This window comes from Tetrao urogallus (genome assembly GCF_951394365.1).
Source record: "Tetrao urogallus genome assembly, chromosome: 1".
Taxonomy (NCBI): domain Eukaryota; kingdom Metazoa; phylum Chordata; class Aves; order Galliformes; family Phasianidae; genus Tetrao; species Tetrao urogallus.
The window spans coordinates 115,900,458-115,923,471 of record NC_136813.1 but is presented as its reverse complement, the minus strand read 5'-3'; the positions used below and the strand labels follow the sequence as shown (position 1 = coordinate 115,923,471).

The 23,014-nt window shown below is 39.7% G+C and overlaps 1 protein-coding gene across 2 annotated transcripts in view; it reads left to right on the top strand.

The window, feature by feature from the left end:
• Positions 1-23,014, top strand: part of TBX15 (T-box transcription factor 15) — a gene marked incomplete at both ends in the record, with an annotated part of 87,649 nt that overhangs the window by 29,094 nt on the left and 35,541 nt on the right. The gene's annotated exons all lie outside the window — the stretch shown is intronic.

Genomic DNA, 23,014 nt, shown 5'->3' with positions numbered 1-23,014 from the left:
CATTTGCTCTGAAAATATCTCTGAATAGGGCCTTGAAAATATATGAACTTTTACCACAAGCCATGAGGGTGGTGGTACAAAGAATGCTGGAGAAAATTGCTTTTGGTCTGAGGGACTCAGAAGACAATTAGAAGATTCTTAAAATAAGAATAATAATAAGGAAAAAAAGAAAAGCCATAAAAAAGAAAACCCAGACTTTTGTTGGGGAGCAGACAACAGGACATGGTTTTGGGACTCACTCCCCAGTGAAACTCATCCTGTTGGCAGTTCTCCTTGCCACCTTTGCTCTGCCCAAGTACCTCACGTTCCCTCTTGGCCTCCTTTGAGCTGAGCAAGCCCCATGACTGCACTTGGTGGGAAACTTTGCCCTCCCGTCATGAAGTGTGACATTTGTGGTTCAGCAGCCCCTTCTAATTTTTCTTCCTGACGTCTCTCGTGGCATTGCTTCCTTTTTGCTGCTTTTCTGCTATGGTTTGCTCTTTTATTTTGGTAATGTATCCCCACCAGCATTTTGTCAACCTGGCTAATATCTTCTTTATCTGTCTTCCGTATGGTCAAGAAATACATTTAATTATCTGTCTCTTCTGGTTTTCATCCAGATGGTCTCTATCACTCTATAGAGGGTGAATTTCTTACCTTACCTACCCTGGCCTTCAGTCCTGAGGCTTCCCTCTGGAATCTGAAACTTGAAAAATGAGTGAAAAAGGCCTCCTTCAAAACAACTTCCTCAATCAATAAATCAAGACTCACCTTTTACAAACTGTGTGTTGGTGGAAAAACTTGGAACACCCTCTTTGTGCATTTAGCGTGCATGGAGTTTTATTGACTTCTCACTTTTTGCCTTAAAAACCTATTTTAATTAAGTGCAATCACAAAAAAATCTACAGGCAGAATAGTGACTTCAAATCCTAACTCAGGTCCAAGCTGGCTTTGCATGCAACTGGATAAACTGTGATTACTAATAATTACATAGCCATGTTATGGTGCAATACGCTTTGAAAAATAAACCTTTCAAATCATTTTTTATCTCTCTAATTTTCCTAATTCCCTTCCTCTTTTTTGAAAGGAAAAAAAAAAAAACAAACACAAAGAGAAATGAAAAAAAGGGGGGATAAGGGGAAAAAAAGGAAAAGCAGGTCTTTTCTGTATTGAACTGCTTGTTCTAAATTGCTGAACCATGTGCTTCTGCCCTGGAGTCTGCAAGCACAGCTCTTAATGACATTGCTCCAGCTGCAGGAATCTGCTCAGTGAAAGGAGAGGAGGAGGATGGCTGCTGGCCATTTTTGTTTTTTAATGTGCATGGGTTGAAGAAAGAAGAATCCCTTGTGGGATTTGAGTTAGATGGCTTTGGCAGCTGTAAATTACTCACAGCATGCTGCAGAGTTTATGCTATGAGATATTTTCAGTTCCATCGAAATCTCGTTCTAAAAAAAAAACAACCCTTGCTAACTCAAACAAAAATCAGGCAACCGTGCAGGAGATCGCTGTGTCTTTTGGCCAGCTCATGACTGCTGACTCTATAGGAGGAGCTTCAAGAGGCTGGGTTTGCTGCCTTGGAGACTCAGAAGAAATGACAACGTTGCTTCTCATTGCTAATGGCAGTGAGTTTCTTCAGCCTGTGGGTTACATCAGGCCACCATACAGGGGGGCTGTCTGTTTATCTGCAGGCAGTGCTACTGCAAGGTTTTAGAGGAATCTGGGAGTAATAACTCCATGTTTTCTGAGACATTGTTTACTTCTGTGGTTGTGCTGTGAAGGCCATTTCAGAGTAATTCTTAGTCAGAGGGCAGAGCTGCAGCTCATAAATTGTACCTGTGCAAATAAGCAAACAAATAAACAAGAACCCGTGCTAAAATTACAGATCTGTTGTAGTCTGAGGAGCACAGGGTTCAATACCTCTATTTTGTGGAAGAAAAATTCTTCTCTTAGACTAATTTCTGTTTCTTAAAATAATAATTTAAAAAAAAAAAACAAAAAACATTTTTATAGCTTACTATTCCTTCTGCCTTTGTTATGAGAGAAGTGAGTCTGTCTTTCACCAGAAAGCTGTTGCTACAATTGCAAAAATTCCTTCTGCGGAAGGAGCTTACCTTGGCTCCTGAATCCCAGGCCAGCTTGCAAGATCAGCCCCCCTCCTCCAGAACCAGCAGAAATAAAACCAAGCAAAATATCTCCCCGCATTCACATTGCAGGTAAAGTGAGAAATTGAATGGATTTAATCTAGGAATGATTGAAGAGTGGGGAACACAGGTGCCCTTACTGCTTTTACTTCACAGTAGTTATTCAGAAGGGTCATGCTCTTACAGGACGTTTCACACTGCAGGCAGCGTGTGGCCATACAGCCTCCCTGCAGCAAAATCGTGTTATGGGGGCGAGTGAACAAAACTGTCTCACCTTTTCCTTTGCCTGCAGTGTATCTCCCGCCTCCATTTTTACTCCACAGTGTTATTGTGTTTCCTGCATCACTGCACGTAAAACTGAGTAAAATATTTTTAATAGACAGGAATATGTTAAAGAAGTCAGGAAAGTGTCAGGGCACGATCATATCGACATTTTTACAAATGTTAGCACAGAAGAGCAGTGTAATCATAAAAATGATATGGGTTTTTGACATATTTTCAATTAGGAAATAAGAAGAATTCTTTGACACAATTTTAGTTTTAAGAATTTATGTCTTCTGAGAAACACTATTTCATCAGCATTTTTGACCAGCTTCTCTCATAGTTTCATTTTACCTTCACATTCTGTGCTGCTTGATAACATGAGCTTTGTATCATGATCCTCCTATGTCCATCTCCTCCCTCCTCTAAAGGGCAGGAGGAGCACTATGGGAGAAGTGCCACCTGAGCCACACTTATCCTTCCCCAAGCCTAATGAAAAGCCAAAGAAGAAATCAGATATTGGGTAGTCATCTCAAACTGTGGGTTGTGGGTTGTTCCTCTGTATGTGTCCCAAATTAATCTGCAACTGTTTCTAGCTGAGCTTCCACAGGACAGTAAGTGAAGTCTTCACTTCTGCTGTCTGAGGAGATTCTCAGCATGAGCCTGCTAACTGATAGAGACAGGGAAGTACAGTCTCCACTATACTGCATTGGAGAGATGATTCTTATTTATTTTGCTATCTCTGGAACTGAGCTACAACTTGTGCAAAAAGACAGCAGCATAGAAAATTATTATACATCCCTAAGTGTCACTGTAAATGAAGAAAAACACCACTACTGTCATTCGGAAGAGAACTTTCACACTGAGTTAAATGCACTCAGAGAAATACAGTGGTGGATCAAGCCCTGACATCAGGGGAGTTTCATACCTGTCCTCCATAATCCAGCATATGTGGCTTTGTGTCCACCTGAGTATGGTTGCATATATCATATAGTGTAGGCATTTCACAGAAGTATGGCAATAATACTGAGGGATAGTGAGAAACTGTTCAAGCCATTCAGCACTGTCAGTCATTTCCAAATTTCAGCTGGACTTGTATTTTCTGTTTGTCCTCTCCCTACATTTTACATTCTCTTCTTCATGTTTTTATTTCTTCTTAGGGTCTTTTAAATGTCTATTTGTCTTCCTTATTTGATCTACATTTATTTAATACTGTATTTTTAATTCCTTTTTTTCCATTCTCTTTTTCCCATTCTTTCCCCCTCTTCTCATTGCTGTGCGACCTGTGGTGTTTCCCTCTTTCTTCTCAGGATGTCCTTAAGAGCTATTTTAGCAAATAAAATTTATTGTAGCCTTCCCTGCAGCGGGAGAGGTGTCTCCCAAATGTTTACCTTGGCTTTCAGGCCATGTAGGAAATTCTGGAGAATGTTTTCATTGATTCAATTTGTTGGCTAGCAAGTCTGCAGTCACTGAAATATTTTGTGTCTGTGTGGGCAGAATTTCTTTTTTTGCTTTACTTTTGTACTTTTTCCCTACTCCTTTCTCTTATTATGTTTAGGGGTTTGGCTTTTTGTTGTTGTTGTTGCTGTTGGTTTTTTTGTTGTTGTTTATTCTTCTCTTCCTCTCTCTTAAATTGTTTTTCTTTTCATAGCAGCACCACAAAATCTATATCCATTTGCTATTCTCTTCAAAGTCCTTTTCGTTTTGCTTCTTCCACCCTTTTCTTCTTTTTATTCTCCTTACTCTTGTTTTCCCTGTTACACATTGCATTCTCCATTTAAAAATTTACATGATGGTAAGTAATAGCTTTTTTTGATATTAAAAATCGAAGTATGGACCATTCAGTTTAGGAAAACTGAAGCTTTCCTTTCCTGAGATTGTAAATGAGTTGGAACAGTGTTGATGTGATGCTGGCATGAACAAGGTGAAGCTGCTCTAAGGATATATGGTGGCTCTTTCTCCTTTAGTATTGATAGCAGTGCTGTGGGCAATGGCTTAAGATGGTTTGTGCAAGTTCCCAGGTGTCAGCAAGCCTGACTCTGCCTTCTGTGCAAGGGATTTGAGTTTACACAGGAAGGCAGTCAGGGCAATGGTGAATGTTAATAGATTTACTGTTACTTGGGAGGTAGCAGCTGCAAATTAATCATAGCCTCTGTGAGCGAATGGCTCAGATCTGAGCAATTCTGGTAAGTGTGATTCAGTATGGGTGTCTTCAGGATGCGCCCAGCACAGGGAAACAGTCCTGGCTAGGGAAACAGTCCTGGCTGGGGTCTGGGAGAACCATGTGGAAGTGGATGTGTCTGGTTTTGTGTTTGGGAATGGTAACTATAGAGTAAGTCCCCTCAAGCCAATGGTGGACTTAAAGAATTAGGAAGTGCTTGTGTTCACTGAAGAACACGGCGTGTTATGCTTCTCTGTGACAAATTCTGTGTGGAATTGCTTTCAGTTGTGTGCAGAAATTAAAGCACTTACTGGAATCCGCACTAAAACAGCCTGTGCTACTGACAGGGGTTTGTGTTTCCTTGTGGTTTGCAATATCAAGTCAACTACGCTGCCTCTAAAGTCAAAGAGGTCTGTTCATTCTTGGGCAGACTGTGCTGGCCTGTATGGCTGACTGGTGTGAACCTTCTGCTCAAGAGCTCTAAGTTTCTGGCAGATTCTTTGGAGCGCTTTGCAAAACCTTTGAAATAAAAAGCCATGGAGTATTTGAGTGCATAAATAAATGGTGGGAAATCACATGCAGTAAATCAATACAAGCTCACAGACAGCCTAAGAATTGTGAAAGAAATAAAGTGTGAAATAGCGATGATACTGTGAAAGATACATAACAAAATCAGAGAAACAGTGGGTCAGGTGCTAAGCGGCATGAAGGCTGCTTTGCTCCATGCCAGCAGCTGAATATAGCAGTTAAACAAACATTCTATAGGTGGAGGCACACATACTCCAGTTCCTCTGAAGTGGAGTGTTGTGCCACTCTCACTGTGAGTGTGAAATAGCAGTACACAGTCCTTGCATTGGGCTCATTCAGTGCGTCAGTGGGACAGAAGAAGCATTCACTGCGGGAATGGTTCTGTGTTTGGAGTTCCTGCTCAGTTGCTGAGTTCCTCAGTGCAGTCCTATATGCAGAAAGAACGGGGAACCACAAACAGATGCTGATATTCTGGCTTATCTGAGGCACCTGGAAGTTATCCTTGTCTTTTAAATAAATTTCCTCCTGAAAGAAAACACTGTTTTTCATGCATCAGCGGAACGTTGCAGGAGATCAGGCACAAATGGCAGAAAGTACAAGATGTAATTCTGTGATCTTGGTCACAGCTCTGCCTCCTGGTGCCTGTGTGACCCCAGCATCACCTTGTCACTTGTCAGCTGATGATCTCAAGATCTGATGGGCTTCAAATCTCGACAGTAAAGGCAAGTCTGGAGGAAGGGCAGGAAGGAGAACAATGACCTGTGCAAATGTTTCTTCTCTTGTGCAGAAAAGGAATGGGCAGAGGAGTGCTTGCTGAGGCCCATAGCACACTGCAAATAAGTGCTGGCATTGGGCAGTTTAATGGCTTTTGTGATTATGGGGTGAAGACAGAAAATGTGGAGCAGGTCCTTGAAAGCTGAAGATTTGTCAGTTTTGTACAGTGTTGTAGAAAAAGGGAAGATAGTAGAGGGATGTGAAATAGCAAAGGGCTCAGGTGACAAGCGGATGTTTATCCTCCAATAGTGTTGTAAACTAATGTAACTGTGGTGAGACTGTTAGGTGCCAAGGAAAATGATTTCATAATAGTCAAAATGCCAGAAATGACAAAACTTATGAATTTATCATAAAAAGGCACAAGCTTTTCTTGTGCTGCCTAAGTTTCAAATTGCAGAGAAAGCTTACTGTATGTGATTTTAAGAAACAAAGTCAAAGAAAGCCTTGCATAGATGTATTATGTAGGAAACTGAGGTCCAGCTCTCCTTATGAGCCAGGGTCTCACACCTGTAGGTATAGGTGATGATAACTGATTGTGGTTCATCACACATCTCACAGGCTGGAGGGGCATAAACTGAGGTGTCTCTCTCAGCAAAGTTCAGTCTCATTCTTCTTTTCATTCAGTCTCCCAGAATGAGCATTTCGGATGAGGCATCTCTTTTTATTTGTCTTCTTACGTAATAATCGTTAGCATTGTGTATTACCCTCTGCAAGCCAACCTGCACATAACTTTAATTGACTTTTCTGTCACTGATATGTAAAAAGCAACTAATTACCTAGCTCAGATAGTAGACTTGAGATTTTTTTTACGTTAAGAGTCTTCTCTTGAACTTTTGGTCAATCAGTCCCAATTGGACCTTACTGTGTTTGCTCATTATGATGGTAAGCACTAGACCAGGAAAAGAAACTAAAAATTTGGTGCCCACTATTTTCTACTAGCAGATACATTCCTAGGTCATTGCTAAGGGTAGTATTGGCCTGCTCATGCAAAAAGTAGCAACATACTTCTTACCTGTCCATTTTGCCCTACAAGTTACATAGAGGCAAGTGCAGGTGTAAATATTCCAGCTTTAGGCCATGCTGATCTTTCTATGCTCTTGAGTTTGCAGAAAATACGAATTTGTGTGAAAAAAGGTGTGATGCAGAAATTATTAGCTGTTTCTTTGCACATGCGCAGGATCCATTTAAGGTTATGTTTGCGGCAAGCAGAGAGTTTGGACCTGAAGGTGATGCTGTCTGTTATGTGGGCAGAACAGAAGACCATGTTAGGTAGGCTGTTGAGATCTCAGCCTCAATTCAGATGAGTTATTTCCAGAAAGCCTGTCACAGTTTTGAAGACACAGCATTAGCATCAGCAGGTCTTTGGGGTGTAGTTAATGATTTGCAGTCTTTCAGCAGCACATGAGAACCCAGAAAATGCCTACTTCAAGGTGACTTCTTAAATGCATTGTAGTCCTTCTTTAAGAAGAGTTTGACTAATCTCAGCTCCTCCTCCTGTTTCACAAGCCACCTTGTTGCTCTTGTTCTCTGAAATGGGGATTCTCCCTTTCCACATGCTTCCCCGGGCTTTAGCATAGCAGTTACCTGATTCCAGCTCTTCTCATACAGGAGCTCCTATTAGGGCTGAAATTGTTCTATGGCAGGTGAGAAGCCTACAGAAAGCTATTTACAAGGTAATTTCATGAGACAGGTAATTCAAATTATGCCATGGAAAATCTTTGAAGGATGAATTCTAAGGGTGAATATTTAATGTACCTTATCTCAGACAGACATTTTCCCCATGGTCCTTCCTAGACAGCTCCAGGACTCTTGCAGAGTGTCAGCACAGAGCAGTGCTGTTGCTGACAAGAAAACCTGTGGTAGACCTCAAAACAAAGCTTTGCATGGACTCAGTGAAATTTTTTGAGCAGGATTTTGAATTTGAGCTGTTTGAGTTTTCATAAAGGAGTGAGGGCCTTGCAAATCAGCAAATGAGCAGTGCCTTTACTGAGTGGCAGGAGCAGCTGTCTCACAGCGTTTGCTGCTGGAAGAAGAGACCTGAGCTGTGCAATTCTGAAGGTGTGAGGGCGGATGAGTGTAGGGGTGGTAGGTGGAATGGAAACAGGAGGGACATTATAGGTTACCCTAGCAATACCCTGTGCAGGACACTTGCTTTGTGTTGCCACGTGCTTCTCTGGGTAGAGGATTCTTCCCACAGCTTATTGATTGACAAGCAGTGTAAGTGAGTGTCCTTTACTCCTGAAAAAATAAATAGAAACCTCAAAAACTTCATCATTGCTATTCCCAATCATTGGGGTTACTACTTAAGCAACCCCAAAGCCTCCTTGGCTATTTCCATGTGGAGATGCCTTTCAATTTAGAAACATGAGAGTTATTACACAAAGTATGCCTCATGGATGTGACCTTTTCCAATCCTCCCACTCTATAACCGATGGAGTTGGTCACTCTCCAGTTCTGCCTTCCCTCTGAGAAAAGCACACTGTTGCTGTAAGACACATGGAAAGAGGTTAAGGTATCTTTCTGTAAAGTACTTGGCGGAATAGGATTGGGTGGATTTCGCCCGAGTTTCAGAGAAAGCCACAGAGAGAGGGGACATAATGTTGAATCTGCTTTGCTGTGCTCTGGGGAAACTTTTTGCTCCTATTTACCAATGAGGTGGCCCAAGTGCATTGGTTTACACTTCTCTAAATATCCTGGCTTGTTTTTAGCAGCAAAAGGACACCTGTGGCTGCAAAACTGGCATTTTGCAAATACGCAGTGAGATTCAGCCATGGTCATAGCCATCTAATTTCAGCCAGTTCCTTCCCTTCCCTTCCCTTCCCTTCCCTTCCCTTCCCTTCCCTTCCCTTCCCTTCCCTTCCCTTCCCTTCCCTTCCCTTCCCTTCCCTTCCCTTCCCTTCCCTTCCCTTCCCTTCCCTTCCCTTCCCTTCCCTTCCCTTCCCTTCCCTTCCCTTCCCTTCCCTTCCCTTCCCTTCCCTTCCCTTCCCTTCCCTTCCCTTCCCTTCCCTTCCCTTCCCTTCCCTTCCTTTCCCTTCCTCCAGTTTTGTTTTGTCCAGTTTTGTTTTGTTTTGTTTTATTTTATTTATTTCTGTGGAGGTTTTTTTTTTTGTTGTTCATTTATTTTCTTGCTTGCTTTTTACTTTCGTTTCCTCTGTGCCTGCGCACAACCTACTTGCACTGTACCATGTCTGTAGGGAGGAGTGTTGTGGGACATCCTGTCTGCTCAGAGCTGGGAGAAAGGAGTCTGCAGATGGGTGCAAGGTTTTTTAATTCTGGTTTCTTTATACTTAAAAGCTGTAAGATTTAAACAAAAAACAGACCCACCAGCCAGAATCTGGGCGTTTCCTGCAGAAGCAGAAGGAATTCTCTTGGAACAATCCTGTATTTCATTATTATGTTCATCTATTCATCTGACACAAAATGGCAGTGGGCAGAAAGATGCTGAGATGTGCCAAGAGGTATCCACTTACCCAGCACACATAGCAGGAGGTGATCTGATCTGCCTGAACAGACCTTCAGCCAGCAACAGAAAGTAGGGCCACCTGACAAACAACATAAAAAAGGAAAAAAAGAATAGTGTGGCATTAAGGACATTAATGTGGTTGTGAAAAGTTGTACAGTACAAGATTGCAGTGGTTCCTGAGCAGTTCTCCCTTTACAGTGTTTGACACCAAGAAGCCAATTGCAATAATCTTTCCTAATCACTAGCTTCTGGTTTCTCCTTTCTTTGTAAATTTCTTTAACTCCTGTTTTACTCTTGTTCTCCCCCCTGTCCTCTCTCTCCCTGCCTTCCATAGCACATTTCCCTGCAGAGCAGCCCAGCTGTTTCTCAGCCCCCACTGGCTCCAGGCTGTAAGGGAGAGGGGTCACAGATCTGCTTTGAAGCATCACCATGGGGCTTCGCAACTGCATCAGGGGAGGAAATTGCTGCCTCCTCCAGCTCAGCAGAATTGGAGGCAAGCTTGGGCTGTGCTCCACATCAGGTTTTACCACACAAGGAGATAACGAAGTATAATGGAAGGGAAGGTGTTGAGATAGGGAGGAAAGTACGTTGTTTTGAGACTGTCCTTTCCCTTGCTCTTCCCCATGAAAGCTGATAGATCTCTTATTATAGTTTAGTGCTTCTCTCTGACTGCTGCCTGTTATAGGATATTAAGGGCTAAAAGGAATTTTTGAGACAGGATGTTTCAGTGATAAGTAGAACATGGGAGGATGCACAGGAACATCAGAGATAATAAATTGAGTAATGAAATAAAATGTTTAGAGTCTTAATAGGAGATGAACTAATTGTCTGCCTGTGCATTTATAATCCACCCATAATGAAATTCCAATGGCAGTTAAAACTCCTCATGGCTTCTTTGTTCTGAGAGACTTTGGAGGTAAGACAAAACTGCAGCAATGCGTGGGAAGGATGTGAGGGATCATCTGCATATAGGAAAACAGTGCCTTCTTTTTGTTAAGAACTCTCATGTGGAATGTGCTTAATAGTTATAAGCATCAGTAGGATTACCAGAAATCAAATTTCCTGGTGTGTTGGTGTCCATGGGTACCTGCCCCTCTTTGGGCTCTAGCATGAGGTATTTTGAGTTTCCATCCTGTGTTTTTTTATGCAGTTGCACATCCTCAGTTTTCTCTGTGCACAGTTATTTGATGAAAACCTCTCACTGCAACAGGAGTTTCTCAGTGTTCAAACTCTAATGCTGGACAGCAAAGTAAGGCATTTGAGAAGGTGCAAAGAGACCATGAAATCAATGCATTCTCTGGAAATCTCTGTTTATCAACTAAATGCTTAGTGATACTATTACTAGACTTACCTACATAGTTAACAGTGAGTAGAGATATGTGGAACAAATGAGATAATTCAGAGCTGATATCCCAAGATGCACAGAATACTTTAAGAAGGTGCTTTTATTAATTTATCTCTCAGGGATTTTAAAAATTTGGGAAACTTTGTTGTTTTAAACTCAAGCCCAGATGGCTAACGTAGCAGTTAATGATAACAGAAATTCTTGTTGTTTTCTTCTTGAATAGAATTTATGGAACATCTTTGTTCTTATCTGTAGTTGAGATAAAACAATTTTGAGGATTTTGGATTTTCTTTCCACATGAAAATATTCATCCTCATTTTCTTACCAGAAGTTCTAAAGTAATTATTGTAAAATGCATTGTATTTCTTCCTCTCATCTGCAGTAAGATACAGCTATTCTTCTCACTGTAAAAAAATAATCTTTTAATAGACAAGATAGTTTAAAAAAAAACCTCAATAAATTCAAAATATGCGTATAATATTTGAGGTGCAGTACATGCTTTTTGTGGTTTAAAAGAATGGGTTATGGAACAGTTCTGGAACAGTTTAGTTCTGCGTGGTTGAAAATGTGTGTGTATCCATACCCAGAGAAAATTATCACTCCTCTTTTGGATGGGAACCAATAGGTTATTATTACCATTGACACTGGTGTGGGGGGAAAGCGGGCAAAGCTGAGAGAATTTTCAGCTTCCACACTGTGTGCTTTCCAGCCTCTTTTGCTGTAATTTAACTTGTTGAGAACAGCACAGGGGGGCATCCCATTGTTTTTGGTGCACAGAATTGAGATCTAGGAAGGCACAAGTATTCTAGATCATAGTATCTTGCATAAAATGCCAAACATGAACTATTGTGTTTGCCCACATGTTTTCTGAGCACAGCTTTTAGGTTAGATTTGGATGTGAGATTCAAATTTCCTAACATTCAGAAATGGTAAATTATGAAGCTGAGTTTGTGCTAAGAAGTGGTATGTTTTTAATATGACTTATGCCTGGATGTTTGCAAGTGATTTTTCATTTCCTTTTATCACTTTTATTCCTGGCATGATTTCTAGCAAGGAAGAGGGAATGTGAGCCTCTTAGCAGGGAAGGTCATGTAGGCAAAATTACAGGTATGGCTGAAAAGTAAGGAGGTATACATCTATATGCACATTATGTGCAACATCTGTGAAGTGTTTATGTCAAGAGCCATTCAAGCCCTGTTATTCAGAAGGATTAAATGAGTGCTTCAAGACTAAGTGCAAGTGCTCAGTTATATTCCTGCATGTGACTGTGAAGGCCAGGTTAAGAGCACATATTTGTTTCAGTGAAGTGGAAGAGGTTATGCACCTCTTTAGTGCACGTATAGATGAAGTGTTAGTGAGCTTTGTAAAGAAGAATGAAGTTCATGGAGTTATTATAGTTAGCTTGTGAATGCCAGATGTTGGAGACGTGTGTGCATGCATGCTGGTGCGTCTGTTGTATGGGTGATGGTATACACACATGCGACGACTGTGTGGTGTAGGTGTTATTACTCTCAAGTTCATAACTTCAGCAGGTGTAAATCAGGGTGGCTCAATGGAAGTCAACGAAGTACACCAGTGTGCATTTCCTGGAGTCATTATGTGTGAGTGTACGATGGGATTTGGACATGTGGTATTGCAGTTGGCAAAGTGTGTCAGGATGTGACTTTGGGAGACTGGACTGAGGACAGTCAAAGAGAATAGGAAAATCCAAGCCACAGATGTACAGCCAAGAGGCATGGATGTTGAAGGAAAAGGAAAGGGAAGATTATATGAACATAGACTTATTCTCCATGTTGAACACCAGTTTTGTGCTATTATTTCCCCATGGAAGTATGTGGAAGCTGTGGGATTTTAGGACATTAGTCTTTTATGTAATTCAGTTACCTGTAATATTTGCATTAGCAGATCATACAGTCCAACAGGAGAAATAGTTGGTGTTCAAGACCTGATGTCCATGCTGTATGGCTTTAGAAGAAAGTTAATGTACATTGTATTTTGTGGGTTGGATAAGAATAAGCAGTTGATGCTTTGGGTACTTTTGGAGAGCCACTTTTGGTTTAGACTCACCCAGAAGAAACTAGTTGCATGTGCTACCATAATCCTCCATGAAGTGAACTGAAGGGTAGTGACTGCGGATGATAAGGCAATTGCTTCAAAATCACTCTTCCAAGAAGAACTGAAACATAGTATAGGCAAACACTCCCAGTATGGCAATAGATTGTTAAAAAAGCCTTGGTCTTCTTTTTTTTTTTTTTTGACCCTCTGGTGTTCTGTATCTTTAGTGCTTGTGCATAGTAATCATACATAAATGAGAGTAATTATGGATATTTATGTTCTTGAAAGAACATATGTTCTGAAAAAAAAGTTTATTTCATCCCTAAAACTTGTTCTGCCTCTGTTTTTAACTCTTGCATTTTTTCAACAACTTTTATAAACAAAATTCTTGAAAGCCATGGAGTGCACAGTTCCTGTTCTCTCCTATGTTTTGAGGAGGTTGATTGCCCTCAAAAGGCTTAACTAGGAGGTAATAACCCCCTCTGAACACGGGTGATGTTCTTTAGTGCTACATCTCAAGGTTTTTTCTCTGCCATTGAGCGCCTGATGCAGTGGCGCTGGGGTAAGCCTGAAGAATGTCTCAGCCATTACCTTGTGTTCTGGCTCTGTAGAAGAAAAGTTCACACTCATTGTTGGGCCACATCAACAGATTTGCCTGACACATTGGGCATGAGCATGAGGCTTGGGTTTATCTGTTCCTCCTCCTTCCTCTTCTTAACTCTCAGTTGGGCTGAAGAAGAACATAGCTCAGTACTTCCCTCTTCTGCTGTACATGAAAGGGAAATCTCTAACTACAGAGTTTCCTTACATCTGAATACAGTATCAACAATTGCATGCGATTATTTTGTCTGGTCAAATTGCACAGTATGAAAGTCATCTGTACTCTGTTACTCTATGGTCTCTTTCAGCATCCCCTTCCCTGCCTTCTGCCAACTTCAGGTGCCTCCATTTGTCTTTCAGCTCATCACTGCAGTAATAACTTAAACATCAGTACCTGGTACCACATCCTGGATATGAAGTGAAGCATTGGCTTTTGCAGATTTTAAAGCTTTTACAACTTTGAACTACTTTTGAATGACCTCATCCTCACAAGCACTATTCACTTTTGCAGAATAACTAATTATTTTTGGGACATTAGGATAATTGTTTCAAATTAATATGAGATGCCTTCTTGGATGTAGCTGAAGGTGACGTTCTGTTTTAGGGTTGGCACATGTATGTCAGACTTCAAATTAAATTGGTTTTGTATGATGCAGTTGCCTTTCACAATGTAGGCTGGATTGAGGGCCCTAATACATTATTTTAATGTCTGTACACCATAGTCTCATAATGCAATGCTGTAACCTGTTCAGCCTCTGTCACTGTTGTCCTATCCCTGTTTTATCACATACTTTTACAAATATTTTTAATGTTTATTGCTGGCTGTTGAAATGCTAGAGCTCAGCACTGTGCTCTGGTTTTTCTGGAGAAACTTCTCTCTCAACCCTTCTCACAAGACTGCATAGTACGAAGGAGAAAAATTGTCTGGTTTGAATGCAAGTCTGTTCCATGTGAAGCAAATGGAAGGAGGAATATATTTATCACTTTTGAAAATTACCCCAGGCTCATTGTGAGTGGTTTAGTGGAAACATATGGTCACCCTGTAAAAGTGATCAAAACAGCAAACAGAATCCTAGGTTGCAAAAAATATCCTGGTAGAAAATATTATAATTTCTGCTATGTGGGTCGGGGCAGATCACTGACTAAAGCTAAATACATTTTTAAGAACCAATCTCATAGACATATATATACCTGTCTCTCTTGTGTATATAATAAAGAGAGACGAGATTCAGAGAGTAGGCAATTAAAATATTTAGAGCCTTGGAAGTGCTTTCTTATGAATAAAATATTAAAAGATTTGTATTATAGTTGATAAATTTATATACAGGATAATAACTGCAGTAGGGCAGATAGAATCAGAAAGGGAATCAGAAAGGGATGTGTGAGTGGGTCAGTGGATGAAAGAAAGTTTGAGTAAGAAGCATATAAATGAAAAAATTGAGTTTAATCAATTATTGAACAGTTACAAATTCAAAATCAGCCAAGAGAACTAGTCTGATAAGTATTGTTTTCCCAAAGTAAAATTGTAGATTGTGAATCTACACAAAAGCAAAGAATTTGGTCTCAAAACTTCAGCTGAGTTGGAGTAAGCTATTTATTTATCTTGCCAAAACCACTTCCATGGATGTTTCCTAATGATTGTCTTCTGACAGGAAATATATGAAACACATGGAGTGGTATTTATCTCATTATAACACTACAGCAAATGGACACTCAAACATGAACAGACAGGTGTCGTTATAAGTGAAAAAGGACACTTTCTCTTCTGTGCATAATCACACTGTGGAACTTACTGCCATACTACCACAGTGCCAATTAATCTGTGGGAGTCAGGAAAGGTTTGGACATCTCTCATTATGAAGATGCCAGCTGGCTCCCTGATACTGCTGTCATGATAATCATCATGGTATAGGGAAACATATGTAATGTCTCTTCCTGTGGTTTGCAGGCCACCAACTATCTTTAGCTTGCAAATATTTAAAATGTTAGTCTTCATTTGTCTGAGAAGTGTTCCTATCTGCATAAAGAGGGAAAAGCTTTATGGACTTTATAGTCTGGTCTCTGAGAGAATAGATATCTCTGCAGCACTAATCCTGCATGCTGATTGCGTCCTGGGTTGATTAAGTTTCCTTTATATATATATACGTATATATCTGCATACATATATATGTGTATGGCCATCAGAGAGAAGTCCAAGCCACAGAATCCAGAGACAGTCTGTACCAGAGCTTGTTCCTGTTCCTACCAGGGAAGGGCCAGCCACAAGGCTAGGATCTGGTTTTGTACTCCTACACAATTTGAGGTTACTTAGAGCCAAAATTTTGGTTTAGTTTGGTTTCTAAATATTTGTTGTATGGTTTTATTTGTAAGAACAATGTCTCTATGTTTACGGAATGCAGCATATATCTAATACGTGGTATCTTACTTTTTTAAGTTTCTCCAGCTTTCAAGTGTGTTTCCACTCTTTAATTTTACACAAACTCTTGGACATTGGCCAGACAAGTTCTCTGGAGTCTGTAAAGTTCCGGATCTTGGCCAGATTAAAGTTGTCATCAATTTTACCTCCTTCTTTAAATAACATCCCACTTTCTCCCTAGTACTTCTCATATTTTTGAAAGTTAGCATTCTCTGTGTTCTCCTGGATGTTACTGAGTTTTACACTCTTTTATTTTATCTGTTTATTTAATCAAATCTTAGTTTTTGTATACTCTTTCTAAACCATTTCCATTTTGAATATGGCCTTTCTGAATGTTTGCTACTGAGTTGTCTTTCTTTTGCAGTCTAAGGCAATGCTGAGTGACAGCTGCAAAGAGTTTCCCTGGGGAATTTTAGGAATCTCTTGGATCATTCTATACTAAATTTCAAATTACATTTTCCTTAAGATACTGAAGAGCCAAGTTACTTTTTGTTTTCCGAAAGACAAGAATATGACATCAAATGAAAAGCCCAAGTTTTGTTACTTACTGATATTTTTTCTTCTGAAAGATGATTACCAGAAATCTTTTATTGAGAATGTTTATGAAATGCCTTTAAGCAAACAAGTTGCCTCAATCCAGAGATGAGAGGGCCTATAAGACAGTCTTCTGTTTGGCAGCTGTTCGATGAGATATTTTTGGTTGTGATAGTTTAATTGATCTAAAGCGCAGACTGGTGAGCTGTGGACAATTTTCTTAAGATAATTAGTTTGGATTAAATATGAAGTCCACAAAGAAATCATGTGCTGTGGAATTACTCTGAACACTCTTGTCCACCTACCTTACACTTCGGTAATGAGAATTTGTATTTGCCATGGATAAATTCAGAGCCCAGCGGTCAGCATCTCCATCCTTAGATGATGTAGCTTGAAACTGGAGCTGAACTCTTGAATATCTCCTTCTATTTTATTAAGTTGGTCCTAAAGAGTATGGGGGCAAAATATGTAAGTTCTCTTCATCTGTGTAGTTTTAAAAAAGACAATGAATTGTGAGGTTAAAAATCACTTCAAAGATTAACTGTAACTGATGTTCTTTTTCCTGGATGGAGTTAACTTTTGAGATTGAACTCTTGAGGTTAAGTATACTAGCAAACTCCAGCTGCTTTATACATCTTTGCCAAAACTGAGAAGCCACAAACCCAATCTAACTTGCTGGTTAAACCAGGTTTACAACTGTTTTCCTTTGCTGGAGTGGAAAAGAGCAGTTGGAGCATACCAGCGGATCAGAGTGATTTTTTTCTTTGCTGAGGTTTTTATTCCTTTTTTAAATCTTATATGAAATAAGCCAAGGCAGAAGCAGTCAGTTCTTGGCATTGGACAGGCAAGTTGATGCAAGACTTGCATTTAGAGCCAAAGCCACTGTGTTTTTGCTGTTGTATTTGCTTTTATATTCTTTTACTAGTTGTGTTTGCCATATATATGAGAAATAATTCCCTATCATATTGGCCTTATAGTTAGTCTTTATTTTGATACAAATAACCATCAGTTTGAGTGTATTTCACAGGCTTTCGTGATTCAAGGAATCTTATGAAAATGTCTTTTAAAATTATGATTTAGATGTATGAAGAAAATTTTGTGGGTGAAGTACCAGAGAAGTTTTTCACTTCAGAGTCATCTTGTCTCCCATGGTTTTCATTTGTCACCATACTGGGTTGCTTTATTTACCTATGAGGGCTCCTTCTATTTTATTAAGTTGGTCCATGTAGTCAGAGGTAAATGTTGGTGATACACCAGTAGAGATTGAAACTTCCTGCCAGTATTCTGTTATGTTTTGTGCTGTGTGACAGATGGCAGCAAAGGGGCAGTCTGACAGAATGGCGTCTGACATGGGAGCGAGGATGAGGAAAAGGTGTGTTTGTGAATTCCTCTGTGGGGAAAAAGTTGTACCCGTTGACATTAATCAGTGTTTGCTGAATGTGTATGGGGACCAAACAGTGGATGTGAGCACAGTGAGGCAGTGAGTGGTGCATTTCAGCAGTGGTGACAGTGGCAGTATGTTACCTCTGCTGATGCAGATTTCGATGAGCATGGCATGCAGGCTCTTGTTCATCATTGGCAAAAATGTGTATGTTGAAAGATAGTGTTTTGTAGCTGACAATTTGCTCTGTCGAACAGTGTTATTGTTCATTTTTAATGAAAACAAATAGGAGGCACTGTGTTTAGAGTGACCAATTACACAATAGTTTCCCATCTATGAAAGTTTCCCATCTTGTCTTTAATTTTTCCTTTTTGAGTTTTGCTGATGTTAATGCCATTTTGCTTTTCTCTGGTTTCATAAAAAGTTCTGGAAATTAGTTGTTTTAACACTTCTTTATGCTGTTTGAGATTGTAACGTAGCATTTGTGATGATGAAGTTCTGGGTTTAGACATGCTTATACTGCCCTAAGACTAGAAAATCTTGAAACTGATTTCAACCTGTGGTCACTAATGTAATAAAAAATTGATATTATCAGTAATAAATATTACAAATTCTAGCATGAAATTATTATGGGGCCTAATGCTCAAAGAAAGCACAATAAGTATGGTAGAGGAATGAAAAAGAGTTCACGGGAATAATATAATACATAAGGATATCTGCAGAATTATCTTTGTATGATTTGATCATATGTTTAAAATGACCTGGGAAATGCTCAGAAGTCTTTGCTTGAAGCAAAGGCAATTGCTGGATCAGCTGCGTTTTATGGCTTTCTAATCTCAATGGCTTTGCTGAACCTCAGCTTGATTCACCTCTGCTTTCTTGCTGCCTTTGCTGCTGCAGAACATCCTGTGTAATTTTGAAGTTCCTAGAGGCTTTGTTCAGTTTCTGTGTACATAGTAGTTATCAGGGAGAAAACAGCTGTATATCTGAAGTCGTTGTATCAGCAGCCATGGCTAGCCAGACTCTGCTCTTCCAGTCTGTTTAGTCTTAGTATGTTTCTGTGTTTTCACTTACATAGGACTTGGCAGTTTGTATCTGGATTCCAGTAATGTCATACTTCCATGTGCATGGTTCTATGCAGCTGTGGGGTGGCAGCAGCACATGCAAAAGCAAGGCTCTATGCTTATTTCAGCAGAGTTCACAGAAAAGAGTGGCAACCGCCAAGTTTTCTCTGAATATACATATCCAGGATTGTGTACTATCTTTGTAAACTGTAGACTTTGATTGCCAGCAAATCCACTGTAAGAGTGAAGGAAGAATCACCTGTTGCACTAAATGTTCACAAACTAAAAAAAAAAATTGAAAAAAAAAAAGAATAATTGAAAAAAAACCAAAAAACAAAAAACAAGCCAAAAGCCCCAACAGCTTGTACCAGCTGACGCAGAGAAATCTTTATGCTAATGGAATCTGACAGAATCTACATCAGATATCTACACATAAATTTGAAAAAAATAATAGAGAAAAGAAAGAAAGAGACTAAGACTTCTGGGTATCTGGGTAGGTGGTGTTTTATGTATACAAGCTTTTTGTACTTACTCTCACTCGTGTATTTTATATCCTTTGATACCTTGGAGTAAAACATTTGTTGAATGCACAAGCTTCTTGATATGGTCAAGGGCTAAATGGAACTCTTTCTGTTTGAGTGGTTAAATAAGGAGCTTAGTGTTCCTGCTGTGTACAAGCTGCAGAGAAAATTCTGCTGAAGGTGCATGCATGAAGTTGCTTAGAAAATTGATGTATTTCAATGTCTCGCATTCCAGTCTCTTGTATCAGACTGATGAAAATGTAGGGAATAATAGAGTGCTTAGCTGTAGAAATAAGGCAGTCAATCACATCTTGTTTTTATGTATAAGAGTGTTCTGATCCCAGGACACATAGTGTTGGTGCAGGAAACTGGCTGTAGTTACTGACCATCATCCTGGGCCATTCAGTGAGGATGCTGACCTCAGAGTCACTATGCTTGAGAAAATGGTGTTTTTTAATTCCTGTCTGCAAAAAAGAAGCCTGGAAATTTGTGGATCAAAAGAAATCATGTGGTGAGGTTTCCCAGGTTGAACTGGAAATAGCGGGAATGGGAAAAGGATTAAGAAAGAAAAGTCTGGACTTGCTCAATATTCCTTGATAATCTCAATAATGACCACTGTATGCCTAGAAATTCTGAGTGTTACTTCTCCAAGTGATCCTGTAGTTTTTTTGATAGACTCAAAGTTGCTGAAAGGGCTAAGACATTTCCTTTCCTCTAGCACTATGAAAGTGTATGAGCTGGATGTGTGGTTAGCGTGGTGACAAAGGATAATAGGAAGCCATGCAACAGGGCAATAGAAAGGGAACAACCTTTCACACAGTGGCAGTAAGATGGCTATATTTCAAGACTTGAGTTATTTTGAATGCTTCTGAAATCCATGGATCTTCTCTCTAAACTTCTTAGCAGCATCCCACTAGAAAGTTTCAAGATCCTTGGAATACAATTCCTGCAAGAACTGGTTTCTTTTTGATAGATTAGGCCAAGTCTCACTTTCAAAAATACATTCTAGCAAGAGAAAAACAGAACTCTTTCAATCGCCGATTGCCCATCTAAGCCAAAAGTGGCAGATTGCAACCTAACACGGCATTGGAGAACAAGAGTTCCTGTGACAGTAAAGAAATCTTGTAAAGGTAAGGAATCTTGTCTTGTCCCTTTGAAGCTAGAATAAACTATTAGAAACATCCTTAGGACTTCTTCTGTTTGTCCTTTAGTTGGACACAATATTTAATATCAGCCACAATCTCTTCTTCAAGGCATTCACAGGCATGTTTTTTTTGTTTGTTTGTTTGTTTGAGCTTTAGGATCTATTCCCTAGTTCCCTTCTGCTTACACCAACGTAATATAGAAATAATGTATTCAAGCTTACTGAAGTTGCATCACACTAGAATTGATGCTTGGAGTAAACAAAGCTACCAGTGTGAATGTCAGAAGAATATTCAGGTATTCTTCCTGTCCAGTTCTATTATAAGAGCAGCAGAAGGGCTTGAGCTGTGCTAGCTGCCAGCAGCCATAAAGTATCAAGATTGGTTTGCTCTGCATTTGTCTTAGGTTGCTTACATGCAGATGTCAATATTAATCTTCATTAATCCAGAATCCTAACATATGTGGAGAACTCCTATTAAAATCCACATGATCTTATAAAGCTGGATGTCAATTTAGATGATTTTCATTTATTAGATACACTTAACTTACCCTGAATTCCTTGGGTCTGGAATGAACTTTGTGTCTGCAGTGGGATGGCACCATTCAGAAGAGCTTAGCTCAAGAAAAGCTGAGGAGAAAAATAAAAAATTCGTGTCAGTACCTACCAAAACTGAACCAAGCAGTCACACTCCAGACTTCTCTCTTCCATTTCCAAAACTGGAGGAAAGAGAAGCTCTTAAATGTTAAAAATGTTAAATGTTCTGAGCATTTAACTTGTAGTACTGTAGGTCATGTTTCACTGAACAGTATAATTTGAACTAAGATAGTTTTTTTCTGTACTATGTGGTACTGCATGGTTGGGTAGATGCTAGCATATCACTAATCAGTGAATTCCTTTTGCAGTTATTGATTTGTGCCAGCATGGCAATTTATGTTCAAGGATGTGGTTCTACTTCCACGTCCACCATTGTCAAAATCCCCCAAAGCTCTGCTGAAGTCAGTTTAGTGATATTGGCATAAAATCTGTAAGTGGGCTTAAGCCAATGATGTTTAATTTTTTCATGTTATGAAATTCCAGCTAATTCCCACGGTTCTCTGAGACTCCATTCACACACCCATTTTGAAAGGCTGTCCAGAAAATGCTGAAATGATGCTGGAACAGTGTCTACCCATGTGCCATCTGTTGGCTGTTTACTATACTTCTTCAGGGGACATACAGTTTCTAAGTGCCTGAACCAGAAAGATGATGCGTCCTAAAATACTCCATCTGTATGCAAACCCTCAGATTAATACCTCATTCAAGGAGAAGGACTCTATAATGAAAGCTTTTCCCTCCATCCCACCCTCACAGATATCTACTTGTCCCAGAGCAGTTTACCTTCACTTTTTTAGGAACCCACAGAAGATGTAAGACTATTGGTTAATGGTTCATCTCATGAGTAGGTATACAGATTGGTCTTAAAATGATGTGAGAAGCATAATCTTGCTTATCCTTAAAGGATAAAGCAATTAAGCATTACTACAAAAGCAAATGATGCATATTCAGGCTTATGCCCTCCAGACCTGTGAAGAGGAATCATTTGAACTAGAGGAAGTAGCTTTGCTCCTGCATCATTGGGCTTCTTATAAAGGCACCAAATGTGTTAATCTCTCTGTAATTTCACATTGATTCTTTAGCTTGCTGTCACCGAATCCCAGCAGGTTACCTCATATTATCTTGAATTAGACTGTGTCTATGATACCAGTGTTAGGTGGAATACTGGTCTCATGTAGTAGTCCTTTCTTGGTTGGTTTGTGCTATTCATTTGGATAGATAGATCTGTTGTAGTTCCAGTCCAGCTTGGATGTCAGTGGGAAACATAGAGGACCACACATTCAAAATGGTTTGGAAACAGTACATGCAAAACCTTTTCAATGTCCTACAGAATTTCTACGTTATACATGCATATTGCCTAAATGCTGTCCAAGTTTACTGTGTCCTTCAAACAAGTTTATTATCCAATCCACTTAGAGTTCTCCTAGAAAACAAAGGCTTCCTGGTGGCACTTGAGCTGTGAGTTTCTCAAATGCTACCAGCCAAACTGTTTGTTTCCATTCCATTGCAGCAGTAAAAGTTTTCCAGAATGTTTCTGTGGGGGTGGTGGTTCTGCAGGTGACATCTGCACTCCCAGCCTCTTCTTCACTATGACATTCTGCACTGATGTGCAGGTATCCAGGAGATACTGTCTCAGAGACAGTTTAAAACTGAAAACTAGCCTCATGACCTCAGAGGTACTAAAGAGTCTTTAGCACTTGTTGATATGGAAATAAGTTTAGCTGTGGTGATTTGATGATGTGAAGACCACATTTTAAACACAGATTTTACTTCCTATCTCCTTAAGTTTCTATATAATAGCTGTTCTATTCTCTCACTGGCATGCGTGCATTTAGGTGATCAATGCAGACTATGTATGGTATTGATTTCGTATTGTCTTTGAAATCTATAGAGCTCTTCTTGATCCATTTGACTGAGCACTTCACATCCATTTACTGCTAACTCAGTTATCTATTTAATACTTGTGTCAATTTGTTAACACTCAGATTCTAAATGTAAACACATTGCTTATATGAATGAACTCTGAATTATTTTGTTGTAATGTGGGTGTACA